We start from the raw sequence: 19,128 nt of genomic DNA on the forward strand, positions 1-19,128 counted from the left end.
TTGAGGTCCCAATTTTCTCTACAGCCATTCTGACAGTGATAGGTGTGAGCAAGAAACAAGTAAAAACTATAGGGAGGTAAAGCTGCAGGTGACGTCTGCAGAGGGTATAAAAGTTGGTGATAATGTAAACGCAGAAGCAAAAGGTAAGAGACAAAATGGAGATGAATTAAGTACAAGGTTTCCTGCACAGTGGAACTGTGCCCCTGCAAAGCTTAGTCACACTTTTCCGGTTCACTTTAAAACCACAGCCTTGCAAAAAAAAAGAGCACGAGCACAGGGAGGCCTTTAGTGCGGCAACAACGGGAGAAGAAGCTGCTGTGGATGTGCTGGCTGGAAAGGCGCAGGGTGTAAGGAGTCCCCACCCCACCAGGTGCAAAATGTAAGGAATGAACACCCCGCCATGTGGAAAATGTAAGGAGGGAACTGAGGTGGGAAATGAGGCAGGAACTGAGGTGGGAAATGTGGGAAATTAGGTGGAAATTGAGGTGGGATATGATATGGGAACAGGCGGGAACCGAGGAAGGATATGAGGTGGGAAATGAGGCAGGAACTGAGGCAGGAACTGAGGTGGGAAATGTGGGAACTGAGGTGGGAATCGGGGCGGAACATGATTTGGGAGATGAGGTGGGAACTGAGGCAGGAAATGAGGTGGGAAATGATATGGGAAATATGGGAAATAAGGTGGGAACTGAGGTGCGAAATGAGGCGGGAAATGAGGGAGGAGATGAAGAAGGAAATGATTTGGGAAATGGGGTGGGAAATGTGGAAAATGGGGTGGGAAATGAGGAAGGAACTGAGGAAGGAAATGTGGGAAATGAGGCGGGAAATGAGGCGGGAACTGAGGCAGGAAATGAGGCGGGAACTGAGGCTGGTATTGAGGTGGAAAATGATGTGGGAAAATGATATGGGAACTGAGGTGGGAACTGAGGCGGGAAGTGTCGGAACTGAGGTGGGAATTGAGGTGGGGAATGATTTGGGAAATGAGGTGGGAAATGTGGTGTGAAATGATGTGGCAAATGTGGGAAATGACCTGGGAAATGAAGGAGGAGCTGAGGTGAGAACAGAGGTGTGAACTGAGGTGTGCACTGAGGCAGAACTGAGGTGGGAAATGGGGCGGGAGCTGAAGTGGGAGCTGGGGCTGAGGCGCGTGCCACGGCTGAGGCTCTTTGCACAGTCAGGGCACAGCAATTACTGCACCCATGGTGACCCCTCCATTGCAGAGAGCCCTGTCCTGGTGTGCCTGGCACTCCGGGCAGGGCGCCATGCCTGCAGCCAGCGCGTCAGCAGGATGGGGAGCCCTGGACGCCTCGTGTGAGCTTCTGTGTGGCTCTGAATGGTGGCCCCTCAGAAGTCCTTCTCTCCAGGGCTGCTCTCAATGTCATCCTGAAAGCCTGAACGTTGCTTGTGCTAGGTTAGCATTGTCATCATCCTTATTATTCTTAGCCCTTGGGGCTAGTGATTTCCTATTTGCCTTTACTGCAGAGCTTGATGTTGCCAAAGAGCCTGTGGTTGGGAAGTGGAGCAGCCAGATGATAATGCAGGGTGTGCTTTAGGGTTGCTCCTTTACAGGGAATGCAAGAGAGTCAGGAGCATTGCTGACCAAAGAGTGGACCGTGGGCTGGGAGGTGTGGGGATCACAACGTGGAAATATTTTGGATTATTAAAGCGTGTGCTTGCTCTGCATTTCTGCAGGCTGAATGATAGCAGCTAGATCCTACTAAATAATGAGATTAAGGCTAAGGATACGTTGGACTGCGGCACTGTTTGAAGCTGTATTATAATGCCTGGTGTGTCTGTACAAGATAATTAAAGCTACCAAGACATAAAGGAACATAGGTTTTTGGATCCACTTGATAGTTTACAGATGACTCTGCCATCCAGGAAATGTTATTTGGCCAGCCTCACTCAGCTCCGCGGAGGACATAAAGTTGGAAGCCATGGAGTGAGCGTATGAAAGGGCCTGTCCTGTTGTTGACAGAAGGGACATGAATTTGAGCAGGTTTCTGGAAAGAATTACTTCTAGTGAAATACAAAACAGAGGGCTCTTTTGGATTCCTCCAAGGTTCAAACTGAGTGTGTTGCATAGTCCCCAGAGGCACCGGTGTTGGGATAAATGCTAATGCAAGGAGTAGAACTGGCTCTGTCTGTCAGAGTGCTTGTCCAGTCTCTCTTATATGTTGTGTTTCTGACTTCTCTGTCATGTGAGCAAGGGTACAACAGGTATCGTGGTAACATAAGAACCAGTCCTTGCAAATTTCAGTTCTTAGTATTAATGATTCAGAAATTTTAAATAGATGCTAGGTGTTTTCTGGAGTTAATGGTAGCATTAATCAAGTGTAGATTAAAAAACATGTTTTGCTGAATTTCTGTGGCAAAAAAAGGAGTCTATGAAATGATCCATTTCGTTAAAGAGGACCCAGACACTTAGGAATGGAATGGAGAAAGAGATGACAGAAGTGAAGCAGCTATGCACTGTCACCAGGCTTGTCAAATGCCACGCCCCCCAGCCTCCTGGAGCAGCCTCCGGATGGCACAAGGCAACTCGTTCTAGGAAAAATACCCCTCACTGTCTCTGAGCAGCGAGACAAGCTTCAGGGAGTGGGTATGACTTGCATGGAAGTTGTGGAAGTACTGCTCTCTGTCCCAAGTCCTCTCTCCAGGCCCTGCATGGCTGCACAAAGGTGTGTGCCTGCTGAAATATCCCCTCTTGTGATAACTGTGGTTGCCCTGTACCAAATACTGGCTCGGTGCTGGCTGAAACTGTTCTGTTTCAGAACCAAGTTGCAAAGCTGTAGCTACATGTGCTGGTGGGTGAGGAAAACTTAGCCATGGTACCCAAGAAAGATGGGCTGATGGTTTCCAGAGTAACAAAACAAGTTCTGAGAGTGGTCTGAAGTTACCGGGCAATAATGAGTTTTGCACTGGGTGTTAGAAATTTTGTGTTACACTGTGTGAAGCCTTATGTGTGCTCTTCTAATTTGGGTGCTTGAGTATAGAACGCCTGAGAAGCTGATGGCTGCTGTGCTGTACAGCGTAAATGCTCTCCCAGAACTGAGTGTGCCAACCTGCACTCAGAAGAGCTCTCACATGAGCTGCCTCTTCAAGGTCCACTTTTCTTCTAGTATGACATTCATCTGGATGTGTTTGGAGGCCAGATATTTCAGTAGCCTTCACAGCTGTTGCTGAGTTCGTAGAACTACAGCACTTTTGACAAAACACAGGCCTCGTTGCCTTCTCTAGAGGCTCATAATGAATGTCATCAGTACTTAACCACAGATACAGCGAGCATCTCCTCCTAGGTATCTTAGTGTGAAAATTAGAAGTACAGCAAAAGAAGTGAGGGGAAAGATATTATTTCAGTGTATTAAAGTGACTAGATTTGTTTTGAATTTATATGCCAGCCTTCTGTGCCTTTAACTCCCATGCACAAATCTAAGCATCCTGTCCAACAACACTTTGAATTATTGTTCAGAATATGAAACAGATGTTTGATTAACCTAATATAAATAGTAAGGCATAGCAGTGCTGCGTGGGAGTTACACCTAAGATAGTGTTCTGCCGCAGTACTGCACGCCTGTGTTGTGTGTTGACTACATTAGATTGTTGACAGATGAGGAGGCCTTTATCAGGAGAGACAAACTCTTTGAAGAACAGATCCTAAAGTATGTGTTTTCTCAGTAGGATGCAAAAATGTCAAGACTGGTACAGCCACTAATCAGGTTATGCTGTGCCGAAGGGTGTGATTCCTTTCATTGTCAGATTCTGTTAAAACAACAAGCCATTGATGTACTGCAAGCCTAATAAACATGCTGAACACTAAAGGCCACATTTGCTGTGAGTGTTGAGTACAGTTGCAATTGAGATCATTATTAAGGCTGGAAGATATTCAAAATGAGAGGAAAGAAATGTCTACATTGAGGATGACATTGACAATATTCAGAAGTAATGTCTAGGTTACTGGGGAACAGTCAGCCACAACTTAATAAGACAGGAAGGAATGCCACCTTGGGCTGGCACAGTGGCAAATCAGTACTCACATTTTTCTGTTTTTCCTTGCTGCTTGCACCCTAGATTAGAGTTGCTTTTCACCATCCAAATGATATAAGCAAATAGTCTGCAAGAAAAATAAGTTCTGATTCAGTGTCATAGATTAGCTGGCTCCACGTCCTTGGACAATGAGATAATTTGAACAAAGTCCATGACTTAGATGTCTCATTTTGGTCTTTTCTTAATTCTGGATGACAAAGCACAACACTTGTGTAACATGAGTACCTTATAGAAAATGGGGAGAAAAAAAAAAAACCCTGGTTCTGGACTGCCAGAACACAGTGAGGGTTTTCCTGTTCCAGATGATCCTTCTCAGGTCACATTGAACAGTAGATCAGGGAGAGAAAACTTAATAGTTTTCTCTAATGGTTTACATTCAGTTTTCTACCTTAAAATACAAAAGGGCAAAGCCCCTTAGGTGTGAATCTGTAATAGGAAATAAATCTCTACTGATTGTCTCAGTGAGGACTTGTTCTGCCTTCACTGGATCCCGTGGCAAGGCTTCTTGGAACTTTATCAATGAGATTGAGATGTAGGACACTTTTCTGCCCTGAGAAATCAGGCCATTTAGTTAGGGGCTTGTGCGTGGTATTGAGGTGCATAAAGCACAGTTGCAGATGCCTGAAAAATTAAGCACATATAATAAAAGCAAATATCTGCTCTACATGGAGTTTAAAAAGTTCCACCATGCCCCTGCCGGGGGGGAGTTCTGCAGTGATACCTGTTCATGTGCAGTGGATGGCTGTGGCCCCTGCTGAACAGCAGAGTCCAGGCTGGTCCTGTACCTTTATCACCGAGAGAGGTGGCATGACATCAACATCTTCACGTCTTCTCTTAGTGTACTTACACTTGGCTAAGAAAGAGCTTATACAATGCAAGCAGTATTTTTATTTTCCCCTTGAGCTGAAAGTCATCTCATTTATCTCAGTGTTCTCTGCCTTACTACTTAGCCTTTTTCAATTGCCATTTACTTTCTTCATGTTTTCAGTTTGTCTACTCTCTGACCCTCTTTTCACTTTATTTTCCTGTTGGCTTTGTCCTTTATTACTCTTCTCTGTTTCACTGAAGCTATTAGTGTAAGGCGGATCAAATAATTTCAGGGTTAAAGCAGACCCTTGAACTCACAGTGTTTAATGGATTTGTAATTAGGCCATGTATCCCTGTGAGAATGGGCAGTCTTGAGAATTTGCCAGGATTTATAGGGGGATTTAGTAGCCTACTAAGAGTTTCCAGACCTATTAAATTCCTTAAGAAGTTTTAAAGACGCCGCCGATTTATACAGGGAAAGATTTTGAACTAGGGCATCTCTAAACACGCATAAAACAGTGACATGAGAAGTAGGAAAATGTTTATTTTGCAGAGAACAAGGAAAAAATTCAAAGTTTTTTTAACTTAAAGTGCGGAAATAGATTCTCAGAATTGTCTTGGTTATGGCTTAAAACCTAGGATGTGTGTTTTATCTGAGAATTTATATTGTATGTTTTATATTTGATCAGAGATGAATAGTAAAATACACATTAAATAGGCACCACGTATGCAGCATAATGTAAGTATATGTGACTACTGTTGCTGTTTGATGTTTGAATACATAATTGTGTTTAAAAAACCATCATGAAGTATTTTCTGAATCCTACCTGTTTGCCATTTATAAGCTTCTGCAGCACTACTTTTTTTCTATATCTTTTGGGTAGATCAAATAGTATTGTTAAATGCCAGGTTATTTTTATTATGAAATTCTAGTTTAATCTTACTCATAACTGCGAACAAGTATCAACCTCTGTTGTTGCTTATTTTCTCCAAGAGGATGTTCAAAATACATAAAACCTAAAAATCCTTTCCTCCTCCTACTTCACATCTCAGTTCTTTGGATTAAGGTTTTACCTTGGACAGGGTGGAGGGTAAGGGAAAGGAGAGGCAGAAAACAAATGATTGGTTTTCTCATAGTAGTACAAACCTGCCCTTTTATCTTCCAGGTTTACCCAAAACATAATTAGCTTTCTTCTCTTTGTTCAATGACTACCCTGTAAAAAGACCACACAGCAATAAAAATTAGTCCGCTTACCTGTACAGCAAAGTAAGTGTAGAACATTCTTAAATTTGGGCTGTTCAGATCTATTTTTGGATTAGCCTTGAGTTTGACTGCTGAAATTTGGCTCTGGGCTCAAATTCAGATTTTCTTTTAACTGTAGTGCTTATCAGCATCTCTCAGACTAGTTTGGATCCATACTCGTATCTCCTGACTGCAGCAATCCAAATGCACTTGTTGATGTTAAATCAATTTGTTCCTGTGGAATGTTCAAGTCTGGAAGCTACAGTGAGTTTACGTCTTGTTTAGATACAAGAATGTAAATTCAGCTGTTTCTGTAACCACTACCACTGCTATCTCTGTTACCTCCCCCGTTACTTGACTGATGGCATCCCAAGTACTGAAAACACGTGTTTCTAAAACGCTGACTGTTGTGTATAGTGGGACAAACACAAAAATACTAGAGCCTCCCTTGTGCCCAGCAGCTTGGTTCTTATCTATACAAAGAGGTACGGCGAACTTTTATTCTCTTATTTACACAACTTCAGAGTAGCTCTGTCACCTGTGGGTAAAGTAATTCCATTGTGGTCTTTGGCATTACAATGTATTTTTACCACTGATCATCCAACTTAACAGCAGAGAGTTTGGCTTTCTTTAAACGATAGCAGCAGCGGGAGTTGATAGTTCATTGTGTCACGCTGTGAGTTCTTCAAATATAATCAAAACCTATCAATCTGGAGAGCCTCAGGAAAACAAATTTGCAGTTTAAACTTCAAGCACAAACTGTCCCTTCCTCTTTCTTCACTGAATTAGCTTTTGAAAGGCCAAGAACTGCTGCAGAGATAACAAGGACTGAAGAATTTACAGCAGGTGGTACCAACTGTGCAAGTACAACTCCCAGCCAAAATAATCTGACACCCAGCTGCAGGGAAGCCTAAGGGATCAGGGAGTGACTCAGGCGGAAGTGAGAAAAGAGAATCTGGCTGAAGCACCGAGCCTGTCCCAGAAGGGTTGTTATTTTCTCTCACTCAGTGAGATAACCCCAGGGAATGCCATGTTAAAATTAGAAAAGACTTCTGGTTTGTTGACCAGTTCAATATAGTCCTTTCCTACCCAAAAGGAAACAGCAAACGGCAACAGTGAAGCGCTGCATCTGATGATGAAGCGTGTCTGGTATAGCGTGAGCGAAGGAAACCATTGAGTTGATAATGGAAGTGTGGTTCTCAGTGCTGCACCGTGACAAGGCACTTGTAACCCCAAGGAGACCTGCCACTATTGAAACAGTTCAGGGGAAGCCTGCAGTCCAGTTCTGCCACAGCCCCTGCTTTGCCGTGCAAGGTTGGCAGCTGGAATCACTCCAAGCTGGTGGATGCACACACATACGAAGCTGTGCAAGTGCCTTTGCATTATTTTGGCGGCTGCCGCAGGCTTACAGTGCAGACAGGGGGAAATAGCTTAACAGGCTTAGGTCTGTTTCTTCACTGATGGTGGTGATGATGGTAGACACTGTATCCACCTTTGCCAAGCAGAGGTTCTGTGAACGGAGAAAACTACCATTAATTTTTTAGGGGATAGTTGTACTTATGTGTTTTGGGCATGTGGTGGTTCTTGCTTCCTTCTCACCAGGTGTGAAGATCCAGAAAATACACTTGTTTGAACTTCTTTGTGTGAAAATTGTGACATCCGTTCTTCATTTCTAAGGACTGGAAATTGTAGTATTTATACACAACAATGTGTTCATGTAATTTCTGCATGTTTTCGTAGGCCTTTAAGTTTTTCTTGGTTTAGAATAATGTTACAATTAGTTTGACCTTCACTCCAGCAAGATTTCATCTGAAAAATACTCAGGAATGCTCAGAACAAATGCAATTATTTTCCTTATGTTCATATTTAAAAAAAATATTTCTGTCAAAGCCGAGTGAATAGTGCAAAGTAATGCCTATAAAATAATGCAAGTCCTCACTAAGTGTGTAGCTAACTTGTTTTGCTTTGTTTCTGCCTGTTCTGTGTATGTGGTTTTATAGTACTTTCAAAAATAGTTTTCTTGCCTTTTATTTGACACAGGGATGGTGTATCTCTCCAGCAGTCCATTCCTTCTATCCATGATCCCAGACAAACAGGAACGCTGAAAGATTCTGCTAGTAGAAATCCACATTCGTCCTGTGGAACCTCTCCCAGGCAGTAAAGGAAGGACAGATGATTTGTGAATTTCGAGTGCCAATGGAACTCGAAGCATTGCTCGTGGTAGTAAAACCAGCAAGGAGACCATGGGGGATAAGAGCCCCTTTCATCTTTCAGCATAGGCAGTACGCTCGCTGGGGGCTTGTTTGGTGGTTTTGGTACCCAGCAGTGTAAAATGCATCTTTCATTTGAATGCCATAGTTCAGACCTCTTGTTCTACAGAACAGTACCTCCGAGTTGTGGCTCTCCCGTTACTGGCTTCAATTTGACAGGCTGTGTATTGTAGTAAGGTGTGTTTAGCTTAGTGAGAGAACAAAAATGAAGTCAGAGCATCTCTGTGTCCATCTGATCTTGAACATCTTAAGAATCTAGAGTGGTGTTTGCCTGCTGTGCATTCAGTGTAAAATAATTTACACTGAACTAACCTTGTCCTTTGCATTTTTAAATTTCACGTGTAACATGAATAAGCTTCTCCTTGCATTGTGAGATTTCAGCTGTTTCTTTTTACCGTTTGTAATTTCTTCATAGAGAGGTTTCTTTTACCTTGTAGTTTATTCAAGCTCTCTTGACAGTTTTAGGTAAATATTGTATTTGCTTATGCATTATTTACAGCTGTTACTTTATGTTTGGGAGGATCAGTTCAAACTATGTGATATGCCATTTGACATTATCAGCGATTTTCACTGACTGGATGCTCTAATGCTCATGAGTCAAATTTGTTTCTACCTGAAACAAAAATTATTTGCCCTCAGCAAGAACTATTGCCCTGATTGTTAGTTTTTGTTTACAAATAGAAATTTGCTTTTACTATGTAAATAATATTCTGCTCTGATAAAGATGGCTGAGCCAGAATAAAATTCTCAGCAATGTTTGTAAATATTTATCCCCACCTTTTCTCAGGTTTTATATATCGTATGCTTTGAAACACTACTGGAGCACCCGGCTGTATCTTGGATAGCTTAACATTAGATGTCTTGGATAATGATCTTAGCTGATAAGGGATGGTAGTGATAAAGAAAAGGTATTTTACCTTAATAGGTGGGTTTGGGCTTTTTTGTTTTAGACTTCGTCTTTTGTGGGTATTGGTAATTTAAGAAGCAAACTGTTAAAGACAGGCAATTCTGCTGGGATGATAAATGAAAATGCACTGCACGTTCTATAAGATCAGCTAGGCAGAATGAGATTAAAATTTGAAGTGTGTGTAAGACTTGGATGTATGCTAATGTGATTTATTTTGGGTTTGGGTTTTGTTTCGTATTTTCTGATGAGCTTATACTTACTGGGAAAACCTTGCTAGCATTCAGATAAACATTGAAACGTTCTTAAGAGTGGTGACATTTGGTACAGCTTCCCTGTTGCCAGCGTGTTTAGAGTTGGGAAGGCTCACTGGTTTTGACAGGTGTAGCAAAATCATCGCTGACAGAGTCATCTTAGTATTTCAGTTATGTGGAGATTAAAGGATAAGATTTCTCAGATGTTTTTGCTAGTAAAGATTAACACAAAATAGTTTTTCATTATCTTTCATATGATTTAATGGGGATTAGAGGGAATAATCCAAATTTGTTTGGGATTTAAAAATTAACCATTTCTGCTTGCAGCATTTTAGGAGATTAGAAATTTGAATCAGCTACTATCCAGTTAAGATTTTCATAGCTTTTTCAAGATGAATTCTGAGTTTGAAGCTTTAGTTATTTTAAGGATATTGACAAGTGATAATTTGTTTGTAATTTTCTTCTCATCTTGTGGTGGAGAAGCACAGTAAGGTTTCCAGCATAAAAATAATAAATCTTCTCTGTCAGGCTCTAATAAGGTAAGAACACATCTGAAGTTCATTTGTCTGAGCTGAGATACACAAAAAGCTTAGTAATCAATACAGAAGGGGATATAGGTATGTCGACATATAGTATTAATAGTTCTCTAATGTTGGTAAGGCTCAGGAATGGTGTAGTTCGGTGTTGTTATTCCTCTTTGAGTTGTGTTTGTCCCACTCACAATCACAGCTGAAACTCAAAAGATTTAGAAGGTCTGAAATTCCAAAAGTTCTGAGCAAGTTCTGAAGTTTACCTTGCTGGGCCATTTGCTAAAACTAAAACATTCAGGTGCTGGTGTAAGAAGAACAGCTTAATTAAATAAGGAAAGACCTGAGCAGATGACACCACTATCTTTCCATGAATATGTTTTGCTAAAAGAAAGTTGATGAATATGTTCTTTGCATTTATTGTACCTGAAAAAAATCACGTTGAAAAGGTCAGTCATAATATTTTTTTTTAGTTACAAATGTGATTGTACTGTTCATTTTAAGCTGCAACCTGCTTTGTTTGTATGTATCTGCTTTAATGGAAAACTGCATTAATACCCTGCTGTGAAACCATGGCTTCCCTGGGGCTAATCGGATGATCTCTCAGGAATAACTTAAAAATACTGTGTTAAAAGGAGATCCTGGCACATTTCCCTCTTAAATATTAATAGCCCTCCCCAGTGATAGCCAAAGTAAGATATAAGACGGAAGCAAATGGAAAGCTTGTACATTTTTGGAAATACAGTCACTGTTATCCTTTGTTTTGAAATGCTAATGTTTTCTCTTGCCAGAAAAAGCCTTTCTCCATTCTAGCTTTTGTGAAATTCCACATGGGCACTGTATGATAAACGCAGGACACAGGAAGAAAAAGTTAAGTTGCCAAACATGTCGGTAGTAGGCGGGCAGAGGTGTCCTTGAAGTCACTGGAGGCTGAGTGCCCACTGAAAACAGAATTTCTAAATTTGAAAATATTGTTCATTTCCTTCCTTTTTAGCATGACACACATCTGAAAACTTGCCTTTGGTTCTATCGCTGCACACGAGGGTTTCTGCAATACTGCAAGTTATTCTCACTTGGGCTGTTTGTTTTTTTATGGTAAAAAGAAGCAGTGCAAGAATGTTTGAAATCTCACAGAAGTTTCTAACACAGCGTATACTTCTACCTTTTGTTTCTGGGTACTATGTAAGGTGATGCAATTTAACACTTTAGTGTTATCCTCTGCCAAAAAAAAATCAATAGTTCTGGATTTTGTATTTTCTAAAGAAAACTTTTCTAAGGTTACCCGACAGGGTGTGTTCAATGAATATTTCTACTTTCTAGAGCTGGAGCCTTTTGTAGTACAAGTCCCACCTGCATTCCATTGGAACTTGAATTCATAAGTTATTTATGTGCTTTTGGAAAAAAATCTAGTCTAGTAAGTTCTTCCCTCCCCCTTAATGCACCAGAAAACAGATTTAATTAGGGCCCTATGAATATACTTATTCTTTATCAATTAACCACCATTCTTCCTATGGATTTTTATTATGTTTACTCTACTTCCCCTGTGCCCTATGGAAATGATATATTATAACTGAATGTCTGTTGGCCATATATAGGGGAACAGTGAAGTACCATTGTCTGAATACACGTGGAAGACATTTGAAACTGTCCAAGAGCAATGCCTGTGATTAAATGGATGATCTGAAACATGAAGCACTGCCACAATAATATGAGTGTTTGTTATGAGGACCTCCTTGTGTGGTAAAATTCTAAGTCACTTAATATTAGTAAAATGAAGACTGGGAAGCAGCCCCAAGACCATTAAAGGCGTATCTTCAAAGCATGTCTGGGATAAAGCCCATTAAAGGCGTATCTTCAAAGCGTGTCTAGCACAGTTGGATTCAAAATGCGAGAACTTGATCTCAGAATAGAATTCTAGTAAGTTTTTAAGCAGGAAGAGTGGTTTGAGACAGGGGGGTCTGTTGTGCAACTTCCCAGCCAAAAAGTCCAAGACTTAAAAGCAGAGTCTTAAATCAACTCATACAAACTGAGGAGTTAGCTGTGATTTACATGAGATCCACAGATGAATTAATGAGATGGAGTCCTAGTGATTTTTCTGTGCGCTCTAGACGTGACTGGTAAGGTACTTACTGTCTCCAGTCTTTCCATTCAGTATGATGATGAAGTAGATTTGTTCTGTTTCCTGCAAAAAAAGCAGAACCCTCATAGAGCAGTACCAGCACACAAACGTACTAGTCTTCCTTCTCTCCAGTATTCCGCACTATTGTTTAGATCGATCTGAAAAAGATTATGGTGTCTGCAGCTCTCACTGAGCTGCACAGAAGGCAAGGTGCTTTCTCTTCTGAAAACCAGAGTGGCTTTCTCAGTTCCATACTCATGCTTGGTCAGAGATCCTACGTGCACAGGATGACTCCTACCTTTCTCTTCTGATTCTGGGCTGTGGATCTGTTTAATCACTTCTTAACTGATGTTCATTGATGCATGTTTTCCTACACACATTTCACTTTGTTCAGGAAACAAGCTGTACTGTCGTTTAAGAAAGAGAAAAGCAAGGCTTACACGAGGAAAAAGATGAGAAAGCACAACTGTAGTCTGGCAGGGCACAGCCTTACTCAGTAAGATGGAGGGAATCCTGGGAATGGCTCTTCGGTTTTTATTTTATTTTATTTTTATTTTATTTTAAAATAAATGTTTCAGCTTCCACCAAATGAAGAGAACACTTTTCAAAACTCTTTATTGCTGTTACTAAATAGAGCGAAGTTGCTCATCATAGAGATGGAATGCTAAGAAACTAAAGCAAAACAATGGCTCATTTGGAAATCTAACTTGAGTGTTTCCATTCTTTCTCCTTCTAAGGTTATACTTACACGTGTTTGAGTACTGTCCAGTGTTTCACTACTGTCTCATATAGGCGATAAGTAACTCTTTCTCTTTACTTTTGCTATGGGCATAATATGGACCACTTTAAGAGTATCAATAAATTGAGATTTTTAATAGATAAAATAACTCAGATCTCATTCTCTGCAGTAACCACTTAACCATTTTGTACTTTTGGTGTACTTAGCAAAGGAAACAATATACTTTTGGAACTGCTTTTGTAGAAGTGAAGGCTGCAGCTGGACACTACCAGGCAGATAAAGCAGCAAATGTAGACTTGTGGTGTCCCCATGTAGCTACATTAATAACTTTTCAAGGTAGTTCACTGGTTACTGCCTCCTACAAAGAAGAAATGTGATGGAGGGTAGGCCACTCGATTAAAGTAAGGAAGAAATGTGATGGAGGGTAGGTCACTTGATTAAAGTAAGGGAAGTTTTCTCAGCTGGGCTGTCTTGGTGATGACGGTAGAAGTAATCCCACTGTGCAGCACAGCAGCAGGAGGTTTGGGAGAGTTGAGAATGTCAGCTATGCCTCCTGAGATGAAACAGGTACATCTGAATGTACTTAAACTTCAGGCTTTATAAAAGAGAGAAAGATGCTGTGCTTATAAGGGGGAGAGTTGAGTAGTTTGATGAATAAGGTCAGGGTATGCTGGAAGATAATATCAGTCCAGTCAAATGTGATTTGCTTTGGTCTCAGTTTTTGGGGGAGTTTACAGAGACTCCATGGGGGTAATATGCCTAGGAAACTTTCCCTTTGGGTTCTGTCAGTTGAGTATGACCTTTAAACCAGGAAAATCTAGCAAAGCTGTGCTCAACATGGTTTTTTTTAGCACTTTCAGTTCCAGCTTGACCACGTTAGGGCAGGTGGGTGGGAAACTAAACAGCTTTGGGGAAGCAATGCGTCAAGTAGTATTTACAGTCAGGTTAAGAATGAAGTAAGAGTTTCCTAATGAAAAGATGTTTTGCAAGTAGTTTTACTTAACAGACTGACTGCTTTGTGTGAAGTATTTTGTATCAGTGTATTGGGATATTGGCATCTGTCATTGATCTGTACTCTGTAGTGAATTGCATTATCCAGACTGCAAATCAAGTGCTACTCGCTATCCCATAGCTATAAGCCCACTGCCAATCTGCTTGTATTATCAGGTGTTACCCTGTTGAAGTTCTAAGCACAGTTCCAGGAGAGGTGTGAGTGATTTTTGGAAGATCTAGGATGGAAAATAGGCTCAATGGAATGTGAGGTGAGTTGTATCTATATACAGTTGAGAAGCTAGTTAAGATTTTCTGCATATAAACTTTGACAGAAAACAAGGTACAATCTTGTGTTGCTCATGATCAAGTTTGAGGAATATAAAGAAATACTAAACTTCATAATCTATCCACACATTTGCCATTCCTAATGAACCCATTCTTGTAAATGAAAGGTGCTGTGTATGTAATTTGAATATGTCGTCTTTTAATAGAATCTTCTCTTTGCTGTTCTTAGGTTTAGCAACTGTAATTTAGATTTCATATTTCCATCTAAAGTTAATTGTTATTCCTCGTAGTTCAGGAGAAGCTGCCAATGGATGCCTAATCAAGAGAACTCAGGCTAAATTATGCTTCATGTCAGTTAATCTTAAATTTTGTGCCAGTGTTCAGAGAGACCCATCTAAAAACAAGAACAGCATTATTCTTCGGGGAAATTATTGTATATGAAATAAGATTTTTGGAGTGAAAATTTCTTTAGGCCATAAGCCACAGTACTTTGCTTTTGCTCCTACTATTTTAAAATTGTGTATTTTTGGCAACCATTTAAATACGTCTTCTCAACATAATAATTTTCTGTACACATTTTTCCCCAGAATGACAGTTAGAGATTTGGAATAAAAAGTGTTACTTTAGGACACAGTGGGGGAAAGAAAGAAATACTGAATTATACAGAAGTTAAGCAAAATACTAGTGCATTACAACACACACAGAATCCAAATTCGAAGTGTGATAGCCAATATTGGCACCCATTAAAGAATTCCAAACTCCCTTTACAAATGAGCAGGACTGTGTTTGCTCTGATAACAGGCCTCAAGCCACACAGAAAATAAAAAGCTGTCAGTCATCCGCAGCACACAGGCAAACATCTCCTGAAGAAAACAAAATGCTGCTGTCTTCCCGTGGTATGTTCCCAGTCACCTTTGTTGCAGCGTATGTATTAGGTTCAGTATCTGTAGGAATACAAACAAGGAATCTCAAATTCATGTCAGGGGCAAGATGTGTATAAAAATGTAAGTTTCAAATCGTATTGAAACGGAGTATTAATACAGTCTGTGTTGACAGCAGAGTAAATAATAGCAAGTAAGTCAGAAATAATGAGATCTACTGGCCATTACTAACCCAAAGTGATTCTTACGAGCTCCTCAAAGTGGATTTGAGGCTTTTTCGTGTCAATCTTAATGAATGATCCAAGCATTGATCTTTGTCATTGTCACAATGGCTTCATATGGCAAGTGTGTGAAAATCTTAAGGAACTATTGAGCATCAGAGTTGAGAAACCCAAGGAAGCCACGGAGTGAAAACCACAGCCGTGCAGATACTGTCTGCTACTGGTGTGGAATGCAAAGATTTCAGGAAAATCACTGTCAGGCTTCAAAAACAGTCTGAAGTCTTAAACCAGATAAGATATACTTGATGCTGTTACAGAAACTCACAATTTCTTCTAATGCCCTTCCATCATTTTTCAGATTACTTTTCAGCTTGGCAGACAGTTTACCCTTGAGATGGCAAGAGCAGGTCATTATGGCTCCAGACAGGCCAAATACAGAATTCTTTTCTTTCAGAGAACTCCATCTTTAGGAGCTTTATTCATTCTGCTACATAGCTGTATTATGTTTTTCTGCAGTATTGTGTTTCCTTCTGACAAGTTGCAGTACATAAAACTGAATGACATTGGGTCTAGGACTGCAGAAAATTGTTTTGCAGATGCTTGAATTCCGTAAAACCAGGGAGAGGTGCCAAACAATTTTAAACTGTTCTTTGTACAAGGAATAACTCTTAAAAAACCCAAAGGATAGTGTTGAGACAGCACTGAAGTTCTCAAATGGTTCTTGTCACTATGTAATGTCCTAACTTCATAAGGCTGAGAAAGAAGTCAGTGCTAAAGTTTCTGTGGAGCTTCTCTACTGGGACGGCTTGTGTGTAAGTGTTCATTCAGCCACACATGAGCATTTCTAATTTGTTCAGGCTTGCTCCTCTTCTGACCTCTCTCCACAGTGCACATTCCGGTGTAAGGAATATGACCTCCTTAGCCCTTCTGTGCCTCAGGTGGTTTTGGGTAGCTCTTTTCCTCCTTGCTACTACAGTTTTGTGGCGTTTATTTTGTTCATTTGGCCTTTATACTGAAGATACCACAGCAGCTTGATCATAATTGTCCTGCATATTATACACAGCTCAAGTAAATGGCAGCCCCCTTTTCCTCAATATCTGATGGTCAGACCTGGTATTACCACTATGACTTTGTAATGTGAAAGCCAGACGAAAAAGACAGAGCAACTTCATTTCTGAGGTGGATATTCCTGTAGCATTCTGTATTTCCTAGAAGAAAGTCCCAGACCACAATTTTTGGCTGCCATACGCTCAGTGATCTCCCTACCACAGAGGCCAGGATTTAGTTGCAATTATTAATCCTCTGCTTCTCCCACTCTTGTGTCAGTGATATTTGGATCAGTATTTGTGTCATTAGAAGTAGGTGCCCCAGTTAATGATCTTAACCGTTGAGATGAGTTCACGTCTTAATGATTATTCTGTAAATAGCACGTTAGTTTCAGGCAAACTGTGTGACAGAGGAAGCTGGGCAGTACATGGAGTGAATGAAAGCTCTTTCCTTTCTGGGCACTTGAGAGAACTGTGATTTGTAATGTAGTAAGAAATGGAGTGCTTTGATGGTAGAAATTGCCAACCCGTTTGAGGAGATGGGACTGTTGACTGCTTTGAAAGGCTGTTGATTTTAAGTCAGTAGCTACTGACAATTTAGACAGCTGTAAATTGTTCATCCATTGGTGTGAAGTTCACAAAAGGTTTTGTAACTGAAGTCTGTGACGGATACAATTTCTGGATGCACGTTGGAGGCTGTGGCAGAGATGAGGCTTGTCCTTCCTGTCACAATCACAGCTTTCTCCCTCCTCACCTGGACTGCAGTAAGGCAAGCTGTGTTGTCACCCTTCCTTACTCGGAGAATGAGTTAGGACTTCATTGGCAAAGCAGATGGAAGACTTAATCCCTACTGATTTCTGAATGGAAATGAATGCATTTGTCCCTTAAAGCTGTTTCATAGAGGCTATTGTTCTCTGTTCCAACTCTCCCACATATGATCGCTGGAAGCTCTTAAGGTTGAACCCTTTGAAACCTGAACCAGAAAGGTCTGTAGGCTTTAACATTCATCTCTCAGTTTTGGTCAGAATAGTTTGAATTTGTCAGTGCTTGAGATGCAACATAAGGGGGATCTTGAGCAAAACTGAAATGAGAGTGTCTGAAACAGCTCTCTGAGAAGAAATATAACTTGGTTTCTGTTGTGTCCCTGCAACAGGGAAGATGGTTCTGTTCCTTTACTAGTCTGTATTATACTTAGACATATTTTGAGTGGTGACAAGGTCATCTGAAAGCTTGCAGAAGTAGCTTTGTTTTTTATTGTCAATTCTAACTACTAAATACTCCCTCAGATATGCTGTTTGCAAACAAGGTGAGTGCTAAATGGAGCTGAAGAATTACTTGTGTTTACAAATGAAAATATCTTCTCCTCCTCACCAAAGCTGGGAGGCTGTGTGTGCTCCATCTGTGTCCTCAGAACAGTGCTGTTCCTCCTGCTGTTCTGACAACTCTGGTTAGTGGTTCTTAGCCACTTGACTTGCACTGTAATAACTCAGGCTTTCATTGCTGGAGGTTTAGCACTTCAGCCCATGTCTTGTGACATTTATAGCATGGACCAGAATTCCAGCTGCGTGAGTATATGACTCTTACTAGCCAGGGGTTTATCTCAGTGAGATTATAACGTCTGAGCTATGCAACTGCAGACCACATTTGCACTGTTTCAGCTGGGGCTTATTTCTCTGGTCAGTACTAAACTACCGTGCATCAACTCTTGTGGTTTAGTGACCAGACTGCATTGAGAGTCTTGGTATGCACGACTGCTGTGTGTCAGTCTTACAAGCCATAATCTGTTCAGATAGCCCCATTTCACCCATGTGTGAGACTGGTTTTAGTTATGTGCTCAGTCTGTGAGATGATGACCTTGGGATGTGAACCGACACCTCAATTCAACAAGCCATTTCAGAAGTTCAGCTGGAGAGTCTATTGTAAAAGCTGAAGGCCAGTTAGCATGTGTGATTTTTAAAAGCAAAAGCCCAACCGTCCTTTCTGTTAGTGAGCAGTTCTGTCTGGTTGCCAGTTCAGTGTATGGTCAGAAAGGACAGGCTTTGAACTGGTGTCAGTTGTGTGTTTTTTTATGGTGACACTGCATACAGTTGTCGTCTTCAGCAATAAACTTCTTTTCTTCTTACCTTTTCTTGAAGATTGGTTGTTATCTCACGTCAACAACCTTGCCAAAAGAGCTGTTCTTCACATATCCTTGTCATTTCTTTTTTCTAGTAAATCTTCCTTGATTTTCATGCTGGAGTCTTCAGAAATGGCCCACCTGCCCCATGTACTGTATTGTACTAATGCGTTAGCCATTTTCCCAATGCTTAGACAAGGAAGACATTTGCACATTGCTCACAAAACCCTGTGAATAAACTTCTACCTGAAGTTACACATCATTAAGAGTATTTGTGATTTCAGTGTATGCATAATAGGTAGCAGTACTTTTGTGGCAGGTTGTATAAGGTAATGAATTAAATCTGTCACATACAGATCACAGATCAGTGTGCATGCAAAATTAATACTAAAGCCTTTAGGCAGCTGGTAATATTTTTTGAAGATGTAATGTTCCTTTTTTCCTAATACATGTGGATTTTCTCTCCACATTCTCTATATATTAGAAGCCTCATGGAGGCAATGTTAAGTGCTGGACCACTTCTATGTTTTGGTGACATATTGTCTGATCTTCAAGCTGGGAAACATGATACTTCTAATGATGTTATTTTAAGGTCTTTCTTTTTCTGCTTATCAGTGATCCTTAGAACTCTAAAAATTCAAATGTAACATGGTTGTAACTGTTTGCAGAGCTCAAC

The 19,128-nt window shown here is 40.6% G+C and overlaps 1 protein-coding gene across 1 annotated transcript in view; it reads right to left on the bottom strand.

Annotated features, from left to right (window-relative positions):
- The window catches only part of MME (membrane metalloendopeptidase), a 49,666-nt gene extending 43,322 nt beyond the window's left edge, over positions 1 to 6,344 (bottom strand). The window contains exons 1-2 of the mRNA XM_054074342.1: positions 6,110 to 6,344; positions 4,038 to 4,114 (exon numbers count right to left, since the gene is read on the bottom strand). The gene's annotated coding sequence lies outside the window, so the exon portion shown is untranslated. The remainder of the gene's footprint in view (positions 1 to 4,037; positions 4,115 to 6,109) is intronic.
- Between the last annotated feature and the right edge of the window lie 12,784 nt (positions 6,345 to 19,128).

This window comes from Cuculus canorus, chromosome 9 (genome assembly GCF_017976375.1).
Source record: "Cuculus canorus isolate bCucCan1 chromosome 9, bCucCan1.pri, whole genome shotgun sequence".
Lineage (NCBI taxonomy): Eukaryota > Metazoa > Chordata > Aves > Cuculiformes > Cuculidae > Cuculus > Cuculus canorus.